This window comes from Aythya ferina (genome assembly GCF_964211825.1).
Source record: "Aythya ferina genome assembly, chromosome: 14".
Taxonomy (NCBI): Eukaryota; Metazoa; Chordata; class Aves; order Anseriformes; family Anatidae; genus Aythya; species Aythya ferina.
In genome coordinates, this window is record NC_140312.1 from 9,252,816 (window position 1) to 9,272,437 (window position 19,622).

The 19,622-nt window shown below is 43.6% G+C and overlaps 1 protein-coding gene across 2 annotated transcripts in view; it reads right to left on the minus strand.

Moving 5' to 3' along the window:
- SFXN1 (sideroflexin 1) overlaps positions 1-9,288 on the minus strand; it is a 25,287-nt gene extending 15,999 nt beyond the window's left edge. For both annotated transcript variants that reach the window (XR_014698065.1, XM_084536176.1), the window contains exon 1: positions 9,157-9,288. The gene's annotated coding sequence lies outside the window, so the exon portion shown is untranslated. The remainder of the gene's footprint in view (positions 1-9,156) is intronic.
- Positions 9,289-19,622: the final 10,334 nt, after the last annotated feature.

Genomic DNA, 19,622 nt, shown 5'->3' on the forward strand with positions numbered 1-19,622 from the left:
TAGAAAAAAGGAGATCATTCAGCTTTGTAACATCCTCATAGGAACCAGGAAATCCACTTTGTAAGCAGACGAGGACCGAGTGAAAATTATTCTGCCTTGAACCCTGTATCAGTCAGAAGGGCTTTTACGAGTGTGAAGTATCCAGGGAGAAGTATCTGATCTTCCCTCCTTTTGCCCACGTTTTTATGCTTATGTAATAGCACAAGCACGAGCCTCATTTAGGACTTTGGTGGTTACTATCATTGAGATTTAATTACAGTGAAAACCTAGTTAGTGGTCACCTACTGTTTTATGGTTCACCATAGGTATATTACAGGGAGAAGTTGGTTTCCCAACACATCAGCTGCCAGAAAGAACTGCCAATGACATTCAGATTGCTCAAACCCTTCCCAACATTACACATGCTCGTGAAGTCAATAAAAGCCGTGTATGCATAAGCACAATTTCACCAAACACCAGACACCATTGTAAGGCTGTAAAGATAAGGCAGCAAGAATGCAGAATAATTGCATTATAAATGAAGATAAGCAATGTTCAAAGCGGAATTAGCCAGTACGTTCTACTCAGCATCGCCAAGTATTCAAGGCAACGTCCCACACCCGTTTAATTAAAAAAGCAAAGTAACCTATTGCTCATATACCAAAATTTTAGAACCTGATTAAATAAACAATAATGAAGGGTTGTCCTTCTGCATGGTCACAATCACAGCATAGCTAATAACTGAATGATGAAGTGTTATAACTTAGCCAGTATCACTAAATAAGTTTCTTAAAAAATATTAGAAAATCCTAATTTGGTGCTATTAAATAAAATGTCCTTCCATTCTTACATTTACTGCTAATTACTCAACGTTTCCTTGTCTAATTCATCAAATTAAAAAAATGAACCAAAACATTTAGGGTATTTATGTATTATTTTTATGCTTAGCTTGTATTGTCTACAATAGAAGAGTAAAAAGAAGTTAAAATTATTTTCCCTGTTAAGCTCATTATTGGCTGGCAGCTTTTATTAGCACCTTTACTATGCACAGAGACAGGACTTCCCTACAGCGATGGCACGGATCATGGAAATGAGGATTCGGGACAGGTTTGGAGAGCAGAGTTCTCACGCAGAACATCTGAATGGGAGATGCTGCTCAGGTTTCTTTTTCCTCTCTTATTACTGTACCATCACAGATGCCTTCCCACAAAGAGTGCTGTGTGAAAGAATAGACCATCTTCTGGTCTAAAATGGTGATACCTGGTTTTGCAAAGCAGTACCCTATGAAAGCAGGGTGAACTCATTAACTCAAAAACTCTTTTCCACTAAAGAAAATTAATAATCTGCACATTGGGGCTGCGAAGTCATTCTATGAATACTTCCTGATTGATTTAGTAATTATGGGAAAGTCTAAGTTTCAATATTTTTGTAATTTAATTATCAGTTTCATTAGGAAAGATTAAAAACTACTTAGGATAACTTATGTTAATCTGTTTAAAGCTGTCTAATGAACACTTAAGAAAGCAGTCCATAAATAGAAGCTCTTTGCTTTCTTTTCACTGTGATCAGCCAGTGCTGAAAAATTGCTTTATATATTCTACTGGGTTGTCTGTGAATTGCTTTTATTGCACAGGACACTTCTGTCCACAAAAACAAGCCCTTGAATACTAAGAAAACTAAACAATAAGGATCATCTTAGCATCATTTCACTCCATGGCTCACTTTGTGCTGGTTCTGATGTTCCTCGAGCCACGTCCCGTGTGCTGATTTAGCTTCACTCAACTCACATCAAAATGATTTAGTAATGGCCATCAGTGGCCCCACATAAACTGATACGAGCATGTATATCCTTGCTAAAACATGCTTTCATCTCCCTGTTCGGCCATACCTTAAGAAAAAGGCTGGATTTTCAGATAGCTGCATGAGAAGCCTGCACTGGCCAAGTGAATGGTTAGCAGCTGATGCCTTGTAATCAGAGCTGCTGGCCCCGTGTCACCAGTGGGAATCAAGGTCTGTACTGTGATGCTCCAGCACCCACATCAGCTTACTGCTTTGCTCAAGTTGGAGATTTGCAGCTCCTGGAGGAGCCAGGCACAGCACCTAACCCTAAACCTGCAGGGAAGACCATCAACAAGAAACATAAAGCATAGACAGTTCTAAATGTTTCAGCTTGCCAGAGTCAAGAGATTGAAAGCCTACGGTACAGGCTAGGCAAATAAATGGGTGTGAGAGAGACCCTACTAGCTGTAAATTGGGAAAACTCCCACTTCCTGCACGTCTACACAGGGAAAATAAAAATAGAAGGCATGATGGTAAAAAGAGTTAATGTGACTGAGACAGTAAGGGTTAACAGTCATCAGGCTGTCCGTAAGGCATGCTAACAGAGTAAAAACACCCCAAATACAAGGTCAGCACCACCAGGTAGAGCTCCTGCACCTTCTTAGGCAGACTAAGCAGCAGCAGCTTGTCAGCACATGCTTCAATTTCTTTTCCCTTGTAAAGAAGGGTTAGCGTGGCAGCAGCAAAAAGCAAACCAGCTGGAAAATGGGAAACATACAGTAAAGGACGATTCCTTGGCATGTGCTACAACAAAAAGTCATGCTTGAAATCACTGCATTTGTTTAAAGAGATGTCAGCAGCAACAGGAAACACTGACTTTAACATCACCAGTCTTTACAAACGTATATGGGCTCCAGTTTTGCTGGTGTTCACCCTGCATAAGTTTAGATCTTTGCAAAAAGGGATAAAAACTTTACATGACTGCTATTTAAGCAATCAGAAATGTTTTCTTCTAAATGATGTGAACGACATAGTTGCCTTGCACTTTAATAACCTAACTAGGAACAATGCTTTTCTAATTAAGTTTAAGATACAAATCATAAAGGCTGTGGCCATGGACAGACCACCAATGCACACAAAAGAGGAAAAGATGCATCATACAAGGGAGTGTAACAGTTCAGGCACTGGAAAAATACAATGTGGTGACACATAAAGCTTGCAGTGAAGTAGAAAGGCTGCTAAGGTTGCCGGTCTCGGGACTCTGAGTCACAGATCTGCTACAATGCTGCTTGGCTAAGGCAGCGAGGGAACTTCTGTCCTGAAAACTTGCACATTTTCGGGCAAAATATTTTTAGAAGAAAAGCACCATTGCATGTATTAAACAGACTGCATGATGCTCCTCACGATTTATCACCCTTATTAGTAAATGTTAAAGAGGGAAGTAAATCCCATAAAGCAAAACTATAAGCCAGTAAAATGCCTGTGTGCTCCGAAGGGATGCTCTTGTAAAGCAAAATGTCCAGCCAGAAAGTACAAATGGTGACTGTGCACAAATAGGGTTTCATCATTATAGTATCCAGTAGACATAAAGTCATCATCATAAACTGAAAGGCGGGATTTAAAAAAAAATATTTATTTTTTACAAGTGAGATCACAAGACTGCAGTAAATACAAAATTCTCAATTTAAGTTGCTGCAACAGTATTTCACCTAGCTGTCACCTTAATTTCCAGATATAATTTTAGAGATGTGCTGCTGTTTGCAAATGCATTCAAATACTCAATAACAAAAGCATTATAACAAAACTATTTACCATGTAATTATTATTTTAGAAACAAGGCTTTGTCAAAGGTGTAACCCTTTTATCTTCAGTGATACAATTCTCAACATACACGCCGAAGATTTAAGCTGTAATTATCCAAATATCCACGAAGGAATTGTGTGAAGGAAAAATAGAGGACACTTAGGTTTATTTTACTTTAATTTAATCTATCTGCACCCTGAGATAAGTGGAAAGTTTGCAAAGGGATTGCGAAGTAAATGTACAAATCTTCTAGAACAAAGGTAAAAATGTTTACTTTGTTACTGCCAGCTAATAAAGGCAAGCTCGGACAACTACCTAACACTTAACTGTGCATATAAACCCACCTGAATTTATTATTCCTACAGCTACTGCTACTCAGTAAGCACCAACAGAGGGGAGACTACCTCCATAGCAGGACAAAACTGTAAATTAACAGCGCCTTAAAATTTAAGGTGGAAAAGTAAACAGTAAAATTACCCAATCTGATCTTGAAAACACCCTTCTTTCCCAAGCGGAGGATTTGGGAAACAACGTTTATTTCACAGTTGCTTAAATTATTAAAATAATTCATAATTAAATGGCACTTTGAAGTCAGGCTCTGCACTGGTGGAAAGGATAAATAACAAATACGACAGCGTAACAGCCAAACACTTCACATCTGTCATGGAAAATACACTGTAAGGAAAGAAATAATGCACATCTGTTTCAAACAACTGAATAATTAGAGAAGTATTTAATACTTGCATACCCTGAAGTTAGTAATGGTCCAGCCTAGTAAATTAGACCAGTAATAGAGAACTGAATGTCCTCTGGCACATTCATATTACTGAACTCTCTGTAATTTTCCAAAATGCCTGTTGAGAACGGCTGCTAAATCCTCTCTGTGCAACGGGACTGTTTGGGTGAGCATCAGCTGCTGGGGGCAAAAGTGCTCTAAAGCTGCTGTAAAACTGCTCTGCATGGCACTCCTGCAGCCCGACAGCATGGGGACTGCAATCCCATGACAGTGAAGGTTTTGGCACGGTTTGGCTCCCCAGTGCTAACACAGGCTTTGACTATCCATGTTCCTTGCTGTGGCTGTTCCTGTGTTTCAAGGCATGTTTTCTGAAGCCTAACTGAGATCACGTGTTCATAAACTTTCTACATCTTACACGAGTGCCAAGCCAGACACGGGGCTGTGCCAAAACCCACTGCCAGGAGCTCAGCTGCAGAACCAGGGCGCGGTGGTTCCGCAGACCACAGGCAGATAGAGGCAATGATGCAGCCTGCAGATCACAGGGAGGAAACCACATTTGCTCTCTGAATCTCTCTGCTGCCTCCTCACCTTTTCCCTGACCCAGTTCAGGAGAAGGAAAACCCAGAGAGATGGTAAAACTTCCTGAACATCATTTTGTGCTGTGCTTGGGAGCCAGCATTTGTGATTACAGACGCTTCAGAATAAGGAGGTTTTACCAAGAAATGAAGTGTCATGCCCCTAAATAAGGTCTTTTTTTATCTTAAGTGAAACTTTCAACTCCATATTTTTAGTAACCTTCTACAAAAATTCTTTAGTTTAAAATCAATAACTTTTTGATTATGTCTTCCAACCCCTACTGCCAATCAGGGGACCTTGAACTGCCCCAGTACTGAGCACACTCCCATTTCTTGTCCTCTCTGATCAGATGGAGTCATCTGCAAATTCATGTTGTAATGCTTAATATGAACACTAACTGGAGAGAAAAAGAGGTTTTAGGAATAACCGAGTGTCCTCTCTTAAAAAATAATTACATAAAAGCCAGCACAAAGTCTAATCAAGAATGTTAGTACGACGACTGCGTTTAGATGTGCTGCAGAATCAGCAATAGCAGAAGACTTTAAACCTCGTGTAAAGGTCAACAATAGCAGTTGCGACAATCCTACAAAATGCAGATTCAGGAGTTGTCAGGAGTTCAGGAGTTCAACTCTCCCCTGTTCTTTTTCCAAGTTTGCATTTCAAACCTGACGCTGAACGTCATGTCACCGCTTCTCAAACTGAAGCAGCAGCCCAAAGAGTAGCAATGCCTATTTATTTCCGACAGCAACATGCTGCTCAATTTTAAACAACCCAGACATTTGATAATTTATCTCAACGTGAACAAGAAGAAATGTGGTTGAAAACAACAAGTGAGGTTTTACAGAAGTTTAAACTGCATTTGCTACCAGTACTGCACTTAAAAGACTCATAAACAAGGGGCTAGGCTCCGTTGCATGACTGGATAATCCAGGCGGGTATGTGATTTGGGAAATTCTGGGCAACCTAAGCTCACACAGCACTGCGTGGATGATGAAAAGCAGATTTGCTCCTTTCCCTGGAATCATTTATATATTCATATGTTTTTTACCATGTATTTTAACCCATCTTGAAAAAAATCAACCCATAAATAAAAAAACTCCAAGTCTTTATTTTTTCCAGTCTCTAAACTAAAACTGGGAATAGAGCAACAGCAAAGGAAATGTCTTGATGACATAACTGCACATCCAATTCTCCATGTCTGATTTAAGTACAGCTTTTTAAAGCTGTAAACTGTTATAAAGCTGACTGTTTGGAGCCAGGAAACATCCCTAATGTCAAAATGTCCATTCCTTGAGAGTCAGAAAGCTTTCGCCACTATTCTGCAGAGCAGAGAGGCATTTCTGACAGTGGCTAAAGGACGAGAACTACTTATAGGTTCCTAGGGAGTGTGATACTGTCAGAGAGAATATTTCTGAGAGAAGCAAGGCTCAGAAGTACCCCAGAAGTTGGCTTTCCTGAACAGGTACAAAGCACTAAATTCCCTTGAGGAGGGATCCTTTAGCAAACATCCTTAGAGAGGATACTGGTTCGGGTACTGCTTCACTCTCTGTTCAGAATTTTCTGTTCCTTTTTGCCTTTATGGGGGACGGAGTCCAGATTAAAGCCTCCTGCACCTTCCCCTACAGCAGATTCTGTTAATGAGAGTGGCCTTTTACCTCTCTTGCATGCAGTTTTCAGAAAGTCAGCAAACACAGAGCTGGGGAGGGAGAACACCTGGCCTCAGGAAGAGAAGTCTCTGTTCATAGTGTGGATGTGATAATGAACATTGCAACATCTCACTCCTGGGTGCCCAACTCCCAAAGCCAAATGTGAAAACCTCCCTTACAAAGAACTGGATACACAGATACCTCTAGCTTAAAAGAGGATTCAACTCAGCCTGCACGGAGGAGGGGAAGAGGGTAAATTCGCCAATACAAATGTTGAAAGAAAGGTGCAACTTGCACGGCGTCCTTTACAAGGACTTAGACCCCTCACTAGAGGTGGTATTTCAGAGGTATTTAGGTCAGATCACGATTCACAAAATCTCCTAGGAGGTCCTTGAAACAGGAGAATCAAGTCACTTTTCCCCCTGAAAACCCATTAAAAATAGAAGGTAAGAGCAGTATCTCTTTCACACCAGAATCCCACTGTTACAGTTCAAAAGTTAGAGCCATGTGCTGCTGAAAACATTTCATGTGCAAATTCACTGGGATAGAGGAAAAAAAAAAAGGTTTGACATACTTAGGCCCCTAGATCTCCGTTCTCCAAAGCAGTCCCCTAACATCTGGAGGTGCAGTTGTCAGGAGCCTGTTCTGGGCAATGAGAGATGTTGGCTGGAAAATCTTTTTGTTGAGAAAAGTATTTGCTGCTATAAAATGGGAAAAGAAACAGCTTCTCTTTTTCCTCTGCCAGATTTATAGACCAAACCAACCATAGCCTCTTGCTTGTTTCTGCAGAGCTCAGTTCTTTTGAAGCACCTCTCACGGTGCTTTGATAGAAAAATATGTAAGGATCCTGTTAGGCCTTTTTATTCCTCTGATAATACACTGGCCCTTTTTAGGCCTCTTTTGCCCAAACACAGTGCTTTCATTTTCCAGGAGAAATGCCATGAGAACAGCTGCTATGCTGGCTTAGGAGAAAAGGCAGGAAATTAACGACCTTCTGACTAGCAGAAGGTGACCCATTCTATTTTAAAACTACAACACACTGACAAAGCAACAGCAGAAATGCAAACTGAGCTACCACCCATATTTCAATTCCTCTGACAAAGAAAAGAACACAATGCTTTCTCCAGGGATGTCGGTCAAGGTAGTATCATTAGTTCAAATGAGAAGTACTAACATATTTCCAGGGGAAAAAAAAAAGCACTTTTGCAAAAACAACGTGTATCAGATTTATTAAGCAATGGTATTCCTCTGTTTGCACTGCACCTGCTACCACAGTCTGACAGAGGCAGCACAGCTGATGATGCAATGCACTTATGCCAAATGTTAACAAACCCACTTGCAAAGTTTTCCTCTCCCAAATCTGCTTCTACCAGTAAATAGATACTTAAATCACAAAAAAAAATCTTTGCACTGTGATTTTACCTATTGCAATCATAAAACCAAATTGAATGCTGGAGAAGGCAAACCGTGGCAACGCTACAAGACACTTTTTTGCTTATAAATGTACATCCTGTTTGTAGCCTAGCAACAAAAGCAGCAGTCTGTGTGAAATGGACATAGTGCCTGCTGCTGGGGCTCTCTCCTCAACCCAGCAGCCATCTTTGGTGAGTAACTTGCCAAGAGATTTCATCATTCTGCGTTAAAGACACATCCAGATGTTAGCAGCTGCAGCAGCCAACTTGGCGGCGCGCGCTTTCCGTGTCATCCCTCCTCATGTCGCTCCCACCGCAGGAGGGATGTCGCAGGGACACGTCACACCCTTACCTCTCCTCTTCACTAAGGAAGAAAAAGCTTCTTTGCTAAGAAGGGTTAACCCAAGGTCTTATTCCATTCCTGACTGCTGCAAGCTTGTCTCTGCTCCTTATTTCTAAAGCCCTGTGGTAAAATGAGGCAGGATTCTCTGGCTGCACCCAGCTGTGTTTATGACCTTCTACTGCAGGTTTTGCACTATAAGTCTTTTTTTTTTTTTTTTTTTTTTTTTCCTGGTAGGATTTATACAGGTGATTTTTTCATTGCACTTTGGCACAAGGCCTGTCTTCGTTCCCTGCTATCTCAGTACCCATTACAACACCAAATTATTTGTAATTCAGTTGATTAAGAGATTGATGCTCAGCATTAGAACCCCTGGCTACCAGGCGGCCAGCCTCGAAACCACACAACACGTTCATCCCTGGAGAAGCCGATCACCTTGACATGAAGGCTACCTTCACCTGCCCGCACCGGTGCCCAGCTGCGATGCAGCACCCTGCGACACCGACACCAGAGGCTTATTTCAGGAGGGATTTTTGAGCTGGGGAAGCAGGGAGCTGATATTCGTGCAGAGCGGATGGCGCAGGGAGGGAGGCAGGCCTGGAGGCTCCCCCAGGCAGCTGCCTGCTGAGCCTGTAGCCAGCAAAGGGCTCACAGGGAGCAGGGGCTGGGCGAGGGACGGGTACCCCTGGGGACAGCGGGGACACACAGGGCTTGGTGACAGCTGGCTGCGGGCCTCCGCAGAGGGGCCACGCGTGCCCGCTGACACCGGGCTGGGCCTCCCTGGAGGCCTTGAGCCCCTGCGGAGGGCACCGGGCTGATGGGGGACCGCGCCGTTCCCCCCCACCCACAGCCCACTTCCCTCACGGGGCCGGTACCGGTACTCACCGCGGCCGCTGCCGGCTCCGAGCCGCCCGGAAGAGGCTCTCGTGGGCCCGGGGCCGGGGGAAGGCGAGCGGCCGCCCCGCTCCGCCCCGCTCCGCCTCCCGGGGCAGGGCAGCGCCGGGCGTCGGTACCACGGCCGGGGCGAGCGGGCCTCGGCGCCTCAGTGCCCAACGTTGCCTCAGGGCCCGCCGGTGTTCCCCCCCTCGGGTCGCTCCCCTCTCGTGTTTGATCGTCCCTCGAGCTTAGGAGCAGCTCCGGCCCTGAAATTGCTTCCGAAATTAAAGCAGGAAAAGCTGACGGAAGAGTTGCCTGAAATGTTATTTTTCCTCCCCAAAAGGACGGCGGTGCTCGGCTGGTGAACCGGTCAGGTCATCGGGCAATCTAACGGGGACAACTTCTGAAGCAAAAGTACTGCTGGCCCGAACCCAGCTTTGACAACAAAGATTTTATCTATCTATCTATCTATCTATCTATCTAATCTATCTATCTATCTATTTTACATACTTTCTCGATTTTGTCACTCCTGCTTTAATAAGCATTGCAGGAAAAGTGCTGGCAGCTGGGAAACGTTCATAGGAAACCACAATAAATGAACCCTTAAAATAGGAAAATAAGTTACTCACAGGTCCGAGTCCTTAAAAAAAATGTTGATTCGTAAGAAATTGATTCCAGCTGATGAGGACTTTCTTGCGTATGGTGATTTAAAATTTCAGATAAACGTGGATCTTTGATTTTGTTAGAAAGCTGGGGAATGGCTCACAGAGCATTTCACTCTTTTTGGGAATTTTCACTCCACATTTATCTTTGTAGCATCTGATAGCTCCCGTTTGCGATGAGATGTGCAATCGTGTGATATTTAAAAAATACAACAGGGATACTCAGTTACACAGTTCCTGTGCTTCCTCCACTCCAGCTTCCAGATGAACATGGTGATAGATGCACAAACTACATTGCTCACACACGTCTCAAGTGTCAGTTATGTTCATTAATGTCTCAGACTGATGGTGTTAATTTGATAAGTCAGCAACACATGAGCTGGTCTCATCCCATAATTTATGTGGAACCTTTGGGGAATGGGAAAAAACGTGCTGTGATACAGCTGTATTGCATCCCATTTTTATCGCATTTTATCCCATTTATATTCTGCAAACAGTGCTGGTTTAACTCTTGTGTACCAGAACAGCATACCAACATAGAGAGGCCAATTTATGGTTTTCAATGAAAAACTAATCACAGAATGGCAGAATCATCTAGGTTGGAAGAGCCCTCCAAGATCACCTAGTCCAACCTCTAAATTTTGGCTTTAATCTCCAGATTACAAATTAATCTCCAGAGGGGATAACTGATCCTCTGTTACATGGTTTACATTCTGAGGACTGATGTCTTCTGCCTCCAACAGTTCTCATCTCTGCCAAAGATACTGACTTGTTAATCTGCATTAAAGCCACGTATACCCTTCTGAGCATGTCACAACAGACATTCTGCTCGCAGACTCTTGGGTATAAATTATATTAGTACCTCAACTTCTACGAGGCGCTAAATGAAAAGCAATGGATAAATTCGTTGCTGGAGTTAATCGTTTGCTCTATATTTAGTGCAGATGGTGTTGAACAGCTGCATAACTTCTCTTTCACTAGACTAGTTATTTCTCTCATCACTGAGAAAGCAATCTGTTTTTTTTTTTTTTGCCATGAATCCTGAGAAGTCTTGAAATGGCTCTGACCAACCAGCCACAACTGCTCATGAACCAGAAAACTGGAAGGCAAATGAATGAATATAGGTATTCACGTGGAATGGCTAACCTCTGGCTACAGGTATTTTCTACTAATCTTCATGCTAACAGTGCTTTCGGCTGCATTTAAAAATGCAGAATTCAGGAGGATGTGCCAGCTCCAGCAGTGTGTTTTGGCCTCATCCTGCTTCCATTCTGAGGTGAAACAGTGGAGTTAAATTACTGTGTGAGCATTAATAGTACTTACAGAAAGCACACACCTAGAGACTACAAGGGGATTCATCAAAGAAGCCTCACCTTAGCTCCACCTGAAGCATTCCTTTCAGTTATCTTATTTCCTAAGGATCCTGCTAATAAGACTTCTGCAACCCAAAAGGTGTGCATTCAGTCCTTTGTCTTTGCTAAATTAGGGATGAATTTAGCCATCTGCATGTTTTCTCCTGAAAGAATTCCCAGACTGCTCTAGAGCAAACTCTTCCCCACGCTACCCAGAGCAGGAGGATTTCTGTTCTTTCACAGTTCCTGCCTCATCTAAGAAATGAGCTTTACTGTATTTACTTTCCACAAGCTTCACTCTATTCATAATATTTACATTGGACATTAATGCTTTTCATGTTTTTTTGCCATTTCAAATTGGCACCGGGAATCAGCCGACAAAACCGAAGAGCTGCTGTGCCTTGCAACTCTTAGCATAGCTGCCCAGCAAGCGGCACTACAGGACTAGCTTTCCCAAACCCTGTGTCACAAACAGCAGTCAGACAGAGGAAAGGCAAGCGTGGGCTATGTCAAGACTTTTCAGCTCGGTGAGAAAGGCAGTAAGTTGTGCAGCAGGTGGGAGGTGATGTGTGGTGACGGCCGGGGAGGTACGCAGCAAGGAGCCGGAGCATGTTCAGCTGCTGGCTCTCGAGGACAGTGTTAGGAACTGGCCTTGGCACCGAGCTGACTGCTATCAGAGGTTTTGCCAGAAGAAACCAGCCACATTTCTGGGAACTATTCATTAGCACTCACTTGATGGGAGGTGCCTGTGAAGGCTTGGTGCTGTGTTTTACTATCAGCAGCAGAATATTGGGCTAGGTCAACCATGAATATATATAGCATTTGTTTTGGCCTGCTGACTTCCTGTGTGTTTTTTTCCCAGAAAATCCAAGCCCCAGACTGGAAGGGACGTTAGTACAGTCTGAGGAGTGCTCATAAAGTCAAAGTTTGTTTCTGTAAATGAGCTAGGGATTTCCGTGTCTGTATATCAAAATAACATCACACTGTTTTCCCATAGTCTGAACTGCTAATGAATAAACTATTAACTAGGGAATTTTGGTCCAACAAACAAACAACACAACACTTTTTGGTAATATAAATTATAATGAAGCCTTATGTAAGCTGATTGAGGACGAGTTACAAAATCACTTAAAGATTTTGGCTCCGTCTGCAGTATTTGAACCTGATTTTAGGTTACTCATGCTATATTGTGCCAAGCTAAATTGATGCATACCAAATTTTCCTATCTATCTAGATGAAAACATGCATAGTTACATCAGATAAGACTGGAAGCAAAAGAACATGAAAAGCCAGTCTACATTTTAAAGGGACATAGCACTACATTTAAAGGCATAAACCAGCCCTTCAAGGGGATTAGGAAGCCATTTATTCTATGATGTGGCTATTCCATAAATATCTCCTGTGGGGTTGTTCATACACCGAAGCACCTTTACCAGGTGCTGTTGGCAGTCTGGTGACTAGGCAGACTGATGGCAGCTGTGGAAGGAGCATGGGGCAGGAGGAGAGATAGTTCCTTCCTACTTTAGCACCATCCCATTGGGTCTCACAGCAGCTTCAACTGGGCTGGGCAAATTATTTCATCATCCTCTTGGGACCATATGTTGGTAACTCATGACACTTTCACCTGCTGGCTCTTTCCAATGGATTTGGAAAATGGTCATTAAAACTATGAACCCTCAAATGTTTATTGCTGCAGCTATGCAGGACGGCACTTGAGAACCTCTGACAGCATGTGGCAACAGCAGATGACATGCAAAAGGGCATGCCACAACATGGGAAGGCTTGCAGCAACGTGAGTGATCTAGTAAGAGCAGCAAGTGACAACACAATGTGGGGCAAAACAAGGCACCACCACATGCAACAGGATTAACAGCATGGAACAGCACATGACACCATGCCACAGTGTGATGGATATACCTAGAAAGCTGGTAGAAATACCTAGACAGTGGTGAGAAATTCATAGCAGCAGGAAATTCCTGGAAACAATTCCTGGAGCACAATTACTAGAAAGCATTTGGATATTTCTAGAAAAGCATTAATGATTTCTTGAAAGCAACTGTAAATTCCAGGAAAGCAAATGTAAAATCCTAGTAAGGTGAAATAAATTCTTAGGAAGCAATGGCAACATTTCCTAGAAAGCAAAACAAAATGCCCTGAAAGCTGGGTGGAAATTCCTAAAGGAATTTCTGGAAAGAATCTCTCTTGAGATCACCAGGAAAATCCTAGAAAGTCATGTGAGATTCCTAAAAAGATAAGGAAAAATGCAAGAAAGCAATGGGAAGTCCCTGGTGGAGTTTTGTATCCTGTAGTTCCTAAAGACCTGGAGGAAGTTCTTAGAAGGCAGTGCTGAGAAAACCACAAGAGGAAATAAGCCACTGTAAACAGCGAGGGAAAAAGTGAAACCTGAAAGTAGATAGGATCAGATCCAAGAGTCTTCCCTAAATGCAACTTTTAGCTAGACCCTAATTTGAACCTCTCCTAAAGGGAGAGGACCAGCTCTAGGGACTCCGAGTGTCAGTGCTGGCACAGCCAAACCCTGATGTGCACCCAGCCCAGCACCACTGAGCCTCGCAGGATGGGAGCATGGGCATGGGCTTCCAGGCCCCTGACCCTGAGATAAGTTTTGACAAATCAGTGATGAAACACAGGAAATATTTCCAGCTTTTAAAAGTACTGCCTGTTAGAGACTGCTCTGGGAGCTGCTGTTGCAGCGGCAGGGCAGGAAAAAGCCAAGGGCATTGAGGCAGGCTGCAAAGATGTTCCTGATGTTACGGGGATGAACCAGTCCTGCCTGGTTTGGTGGGGCTGGCACAGAGGCTGGAATTGGAAAACACGTGCAGATGAGGTGAGGTGAAAGTGCATTCAGGATTATGTCATGGTTTGGGGTCAGATCCTTGGGTTTTTCAAAAGCTCAGATGGAAGTTGTGGCAGGCGGAATGAGGCAGACCAAAGCTGGGACCCTGGTTTGGGTTCTTACTGGGAATGTTGTTCTGTCGCTTCTGGTTTTTAATTTAACTTACTGGAATATTTCTGACTGCCTTCAAGCCAAGACTGTGTGACTTGTAAGGAGCTTGGCAACCAGCACCTTGCCTCCAAGAACAGTTTAATCCCTGTAGCTGAATACGAAACCCCGGGCTGGCCCAGCTGGTGCACCCCAAAGGCAGCAGGGCTGTCTGGGACTTGCAGCGGGCGACAGGATGTGTGGGAAGGGCACGGAGCTGCATCAGGGATGATCAGGGTGGGCATTAGGAAACAGTTCTTTACTGTGAGGGCAGCCAGACACGGGAACAGGCTTCCCAGCCCTTGCTTCCCAGCAAGGTGGTGATACCCTGTGCCTGTCAGTGTTCAAGAGGCATTTGGGTAATGCCCTTCATACTGCACTCTAACTTCTGGTTAGCCCTGAAGTGGTCAGGGAATTGGACCTGATGAGCTTTGGGGTCCCTTCCAACTAAGCTATTCCATTCCATTCCATTCCATTCCATTCCATTCCATTCCATTCCATTCCATTCCATTCCATTCCATTCCATTCCATTCCATTCATTTATTTATTGTTTGGTGTTTCGTTCAATTCTCTTTAACTCAAGGTCCTTTAGTAGCTTGCCTATGGAAGGGCTGTGGAGCGTGACCATCCTGGATGTGCAGTGATGTGTACTTATAAATCATCAGCTGTGATTTTTTTCTCACCTGCCCCACCAACCTTTAGAGGCAATGGGTTTAGGTCAGTACCAAGCACACTTTTCATCGTCACACATCTTGCATCGGAAAAAAATAAAGTCTGCTGGTAGAAGTGAAACCACCATCCGCTAGTCAGGGGCTGGGCTGGAATATGAGAGAAGGATCCATTTTGTGCTGCTGGCTGGCACACAGCTCAGGAGTGAATCCGTAACACCAGCTTAGGAGTGGAGAGTGCCACCTACCAAGCCATCTGCTAAGAAAATTGTATTATCTGTAGTTTTATCCACTGCTGCTAGAAATCACTAACACTCAGCTGTGAAGAGCTTTGCTGCTAATATATCTATTTGTATTCTTTTTATCTATCCACTCAGAATTAATTATTTCTCAGATTAATTTCATTCTAATGAATCATTCTGTAACACAGGCTTTATTGCATTTCTGAGGTACTAATTAATATGTCAAAGCCATCTTTAACTTTAAAAGTGCTGTCATTTTTTTCCGTGGCTTCTCTTTTGATTCATATATCCAATTTATCTGAGGGCCTAAAATGTCCATGCAGTATGGAGCGAAAGAAAAAAAAATGCAAGCCATACAGGATGAAAAAATTATGCAAATGCAAATAAAGCATAACTCAGCAGTGAGGGGGCAGTCCGTATTTTTGTGTCGACACTCTGGTTTATGTTCTGTTTCATGGAGTAGATCCTCAGCAATTGACTGTGGAGGGATTTTTATATGTATGGAGTAGGATATAAAAATCAGCAGCACAGGGAGTGCCTGCATTTGTCAGAGAGGCGATTGGGAAGACCGAGCTATGTTGTTTCAGTGGAGGCTTCGTGTTGGCTTGCTGTGGGTTTCTTGGCAGGGTTCTGCCGTGTGGCAGGGATGAGGCTGTTGGGGGAAGCGTTATTCCTTCCCCTGAGCTCTCCTCTCTTCACAGCAACATTTTATTCTCATCATCCTCTGCAGCTTGGCTCTCGACCCACTCTGGAGGAAAGCGTTGGCAGGGCTGTGATCCCTCTCCTACCCTGTGTCTGCAGCAGGTGGGAATCCCAGGAGAGAAGGGGGGAAATTTAGGGTCCCCTGCCCGAGTGATTCGAGGGGGAGCCACAGGAGGAAGGGTCGCTCTGTGTGTTTGTTGTGCAGAACTTGTCTTTCTCTGGGCCTGTGGGAGGGAGTGGCTGGAACTGGAAAACCCCCATAATAAGTCACAGTGTGAGATTTGCTGATTAGATAATGGAGTTATTGGCAACATCATGCAGAGCCTCAATCACCCGTGGCTCCTGCCTGGCAGAAGATATGGTTGTTCAGGTGACAGCTTCTGCTCCAGTACCTAGCTACAAGCTGGATATTTCCCTCTCATTCCTGACTTACACTTCTATCCAAAAGGAGCCAGTGTCTTGTAAAATCTTAGGGGTTATAGCTGAAAGCAACCTTTTTTTTTTTTTTTTTTTTGGGGGGGGGGGGGGGGGATGGGTTTGCACTGAAAACATAAAGAAGGATTGATGGCAAGGCTTCTGCTTGAACAGTGTGGGTTTACAATCAGGTTATGGTCTTCCACACCTCCTAAAGCTTGTGCATGCAGACTGCTACAGGCAAGCGGCTGCTTTTTGTGCATCTGCTGCCTAAGTTCCCACAGAGAGCAAAAATCCTTTCTGCACACTTCCTCTGTTACCTTTCCAACCCCAGGGTTAGAGGGTACACATCCATGAGCTACACTCAAAAAAAGGAAAAAAAAAAAGGAAAAAACGTCCACACTCAATACTGACTATTTGAGCCTCTTGTTAGCAGTGTTTGGAGACTAACTATCACTTCTCTCACTGATCCTTTCTCCCTGCTGGTGGGTCTTTATCATACAAACATGAGCTTGAGATCCTTGGAGATTTTTATTTTATTTTATTTTATTAGCAGGAAAGTAATAGTTCTTTCTGCTTCTACTCTTCACTCTGTGTTTTGTACTCACTACTGCATTTTTCCCTGTGGAATGCCCAAACATGATATTATAAATTTAACCAGTGTGCTTCATTGATCTTTAAGGGAGTTCACAGCTGTTGCTCGATTTCCAGAAACCTTTGATTTTTCTGAGAAGGTTAAGCTGAGGCTAAAGTTATCTTGGCTTATTAGTATAACCAGTTATTTAGAAGCTTGACAGCTCTTTCAGACATTATTTCTGCTAACATGCCTCAGCTGATTTCATGTTTAATACATCCCTTGCATGCAGACTCAAAAAGTCATCCTGAGAGTGACGTGAGTACAATTTGTATCCCCACATACTGTAATATTATTTTGTAAATTAAGCTGCCTTTCTCCAGCTTTAGTACATTTTTTTTTTTTTTTTTGATTAAAGTGTGTTTATCTCTGAATGCAAGAGATTTGGACTTCTTTCAACTCTGGCTTGGTATTCCAGTAGCAAATTACTGTTTGGATTAAGATCATTTGGATCAAGGTGCTACTCAGTATTTATATTTTTAAATCTTTATGTCAACTAAATAGGCATTTCTCCAAACAGAGTCTCCAGGGAGGAGCAGGTATCTCACAGGGTGGTAATAGAGACACAAAAGATTTCCTTTCCCGGGCATTGCTTTGATTCCAGCATCAGACAGTAGTGGTTGGAAAACATTAAATAAAATTAAGCTGCTGTTTTATGTTGGGGCCTAGGGAAAATTAAACAAGATCTATACTTGTTTTGGGATGTCAAAGAAACACCTGCACTGTTGCTGGCAGTTTTAGGCAAGCCCTGACCTGGACAAGAGCTGATCCTTCAGCACTGGCTGACGGCATGTTAACAGGAGAGCAGCAAAAGGAAAATCCAGCCCATGCTTTGCATAAACGGCAGCCAGAGCTCTGTCAATCGACTGCCTAATCCCAACACTGGCTTTTCCTAAACAATAGGGTTTTAATGGATTTCACTTCTGCTCCTCACCTGGGTATGACTATTAAGTCACGAAAGTTTTAAAAGCTTACAAAGGACCTGATGTGACAAATGAGGACAGCAGGGAGCCCTCCACGAAGTGTGAGTGTTTGAAAGCTGCACTGCTGTTTAAGGGGCTTTGCTGCACTGGTATGGTCTCAGCTGAGCCACACCCAATTTTCATCCACAAAATGATCACAGAAACTTAGGGATAAGATAGGAGAGATGCTCTGGCATCTGAAACAGATTCTGAACTGCCAGACAAATGAAGAAAGTGAGATTCTTATGGGAAGCTCATAGATATTTTTTTTATGTCATCAGATGAAATCTTTAACCCTCACACATATCAACAGCATTAGACCTCCCGATGCTGAATTCAGCTTTTTCCCCAGGAAAATCAATTCCCTAGCAAAAGCCAACGGAAGAGTTCACTTGACTCAATAAACAGATCACTGAGAAGGAACTTCTCCCTTCTCTGCAATATGCACCTCAGTGTTCCCCTCCTGCATGCCTGGAAGATTGTGCTGTTTGGGTGCTCTGCAGTTTCTGTGATTCCTCTTGGAATAATCTAAGGTGGCTGTGGTAGAAAGCCGCTCTGGGGGAGCCTCTTGAAGTTCTTACAAATAGAAGCAGATGTGCTCAGCCACTTCTTATGCAGGCAATGTTCCCCTCAGCCTAGGGTTTCTATTGAGAGGCAGAAGTGTGCTATGTTTTCAAAAGACAAGAATCGTTCAGTAAATCTCACCTGTGTTGTGCTTCAAGGAGAAAAAGAAAAAAAAGAAAGAAAAGTCCTGAAAATATAAAAACAAAATTCAGAATGAGTTTCATTAGAGATCTCGATTACCAAACAGCACAGATTTCATTCCTTGTCTATTTTCACTTTCCTCTGGGGATCAATGATGATTAAAGGATAGGATAATAAGATGGGGGAATGAGAACTTGCTGAGAAGCAATTAAAAATGAGCGAAAGAGAGAGGGGAAGGGAAAACAAGTATTTTAGCTAGCTAGTCAAGGTTAGTTTAGCACTGTATCTGCTTTAACTGACATCATGGAAAATTATAGATGGCACATAAGCAACTTCAGTAATGCTGAACCCCAGGAAATGTGTTTTGACAACTTAGCGAGCTTATTTTTGTTCTTCCAGGAGAATTTAACCCCCCCATGATGCCTTTTATCTTCATTTTCTGATTTTTCATTTGGAAGTGAGATTATTATACCAAGGCAGGAACTTCTAAATCAACACATTCATGTTCCTTCGTTGGCTGTTGTGGCTAAGGTAAGAAAGAAAAACACCTTTTGTATTAGGAAGGGTTTGGGATGGAACCGCTCTGTTTCCAGGGCTTGCTACAGGACCTGAATGATATTTTTTTGCATAGAAGCAAACACTGCCCGAAGAGAGTGGTCTGAGATTTCTGTGGGCAAAGAGTGCAGTTGCTTGACCCGAGTTTTCTCCCTCAGCCAGAGGCCGGGACTCAGCCCCTGCCCGTGGGGTGCCAGCCCTGGGGCTCCCGGAAGGTCCCAAGGGCCGGAGCCACTGGTCCCTCTGCTGTCCCCTCGCCTGACCCGGGACAAATCACTCAAGGTACGGATCCTCAGGCACCTGAGCACCCTCGGGCAGCTGAGCTTGAGGTTTTTCTCCTTGTTTCCTCCCTGCAGGGAGGATTTTATCCCGTATGCAGGAACAGGGATGTCCCTAGGAACTGAAGTTTGTTGCCTCCTTCTCAGCCCCTCCAGCGGTGCTCACAGCGCCGGGTTCACCGCACCCGCTCCCTGCCTGACGGCGGCCTCGGGGTTCCCGTCTAGCGGCTGCCCCGGGCTAGCCAAGCCGATTTTTTGGCTCAGAGCCTCGGCCCTACAGGAGAAGCTCTACCGGGAGTC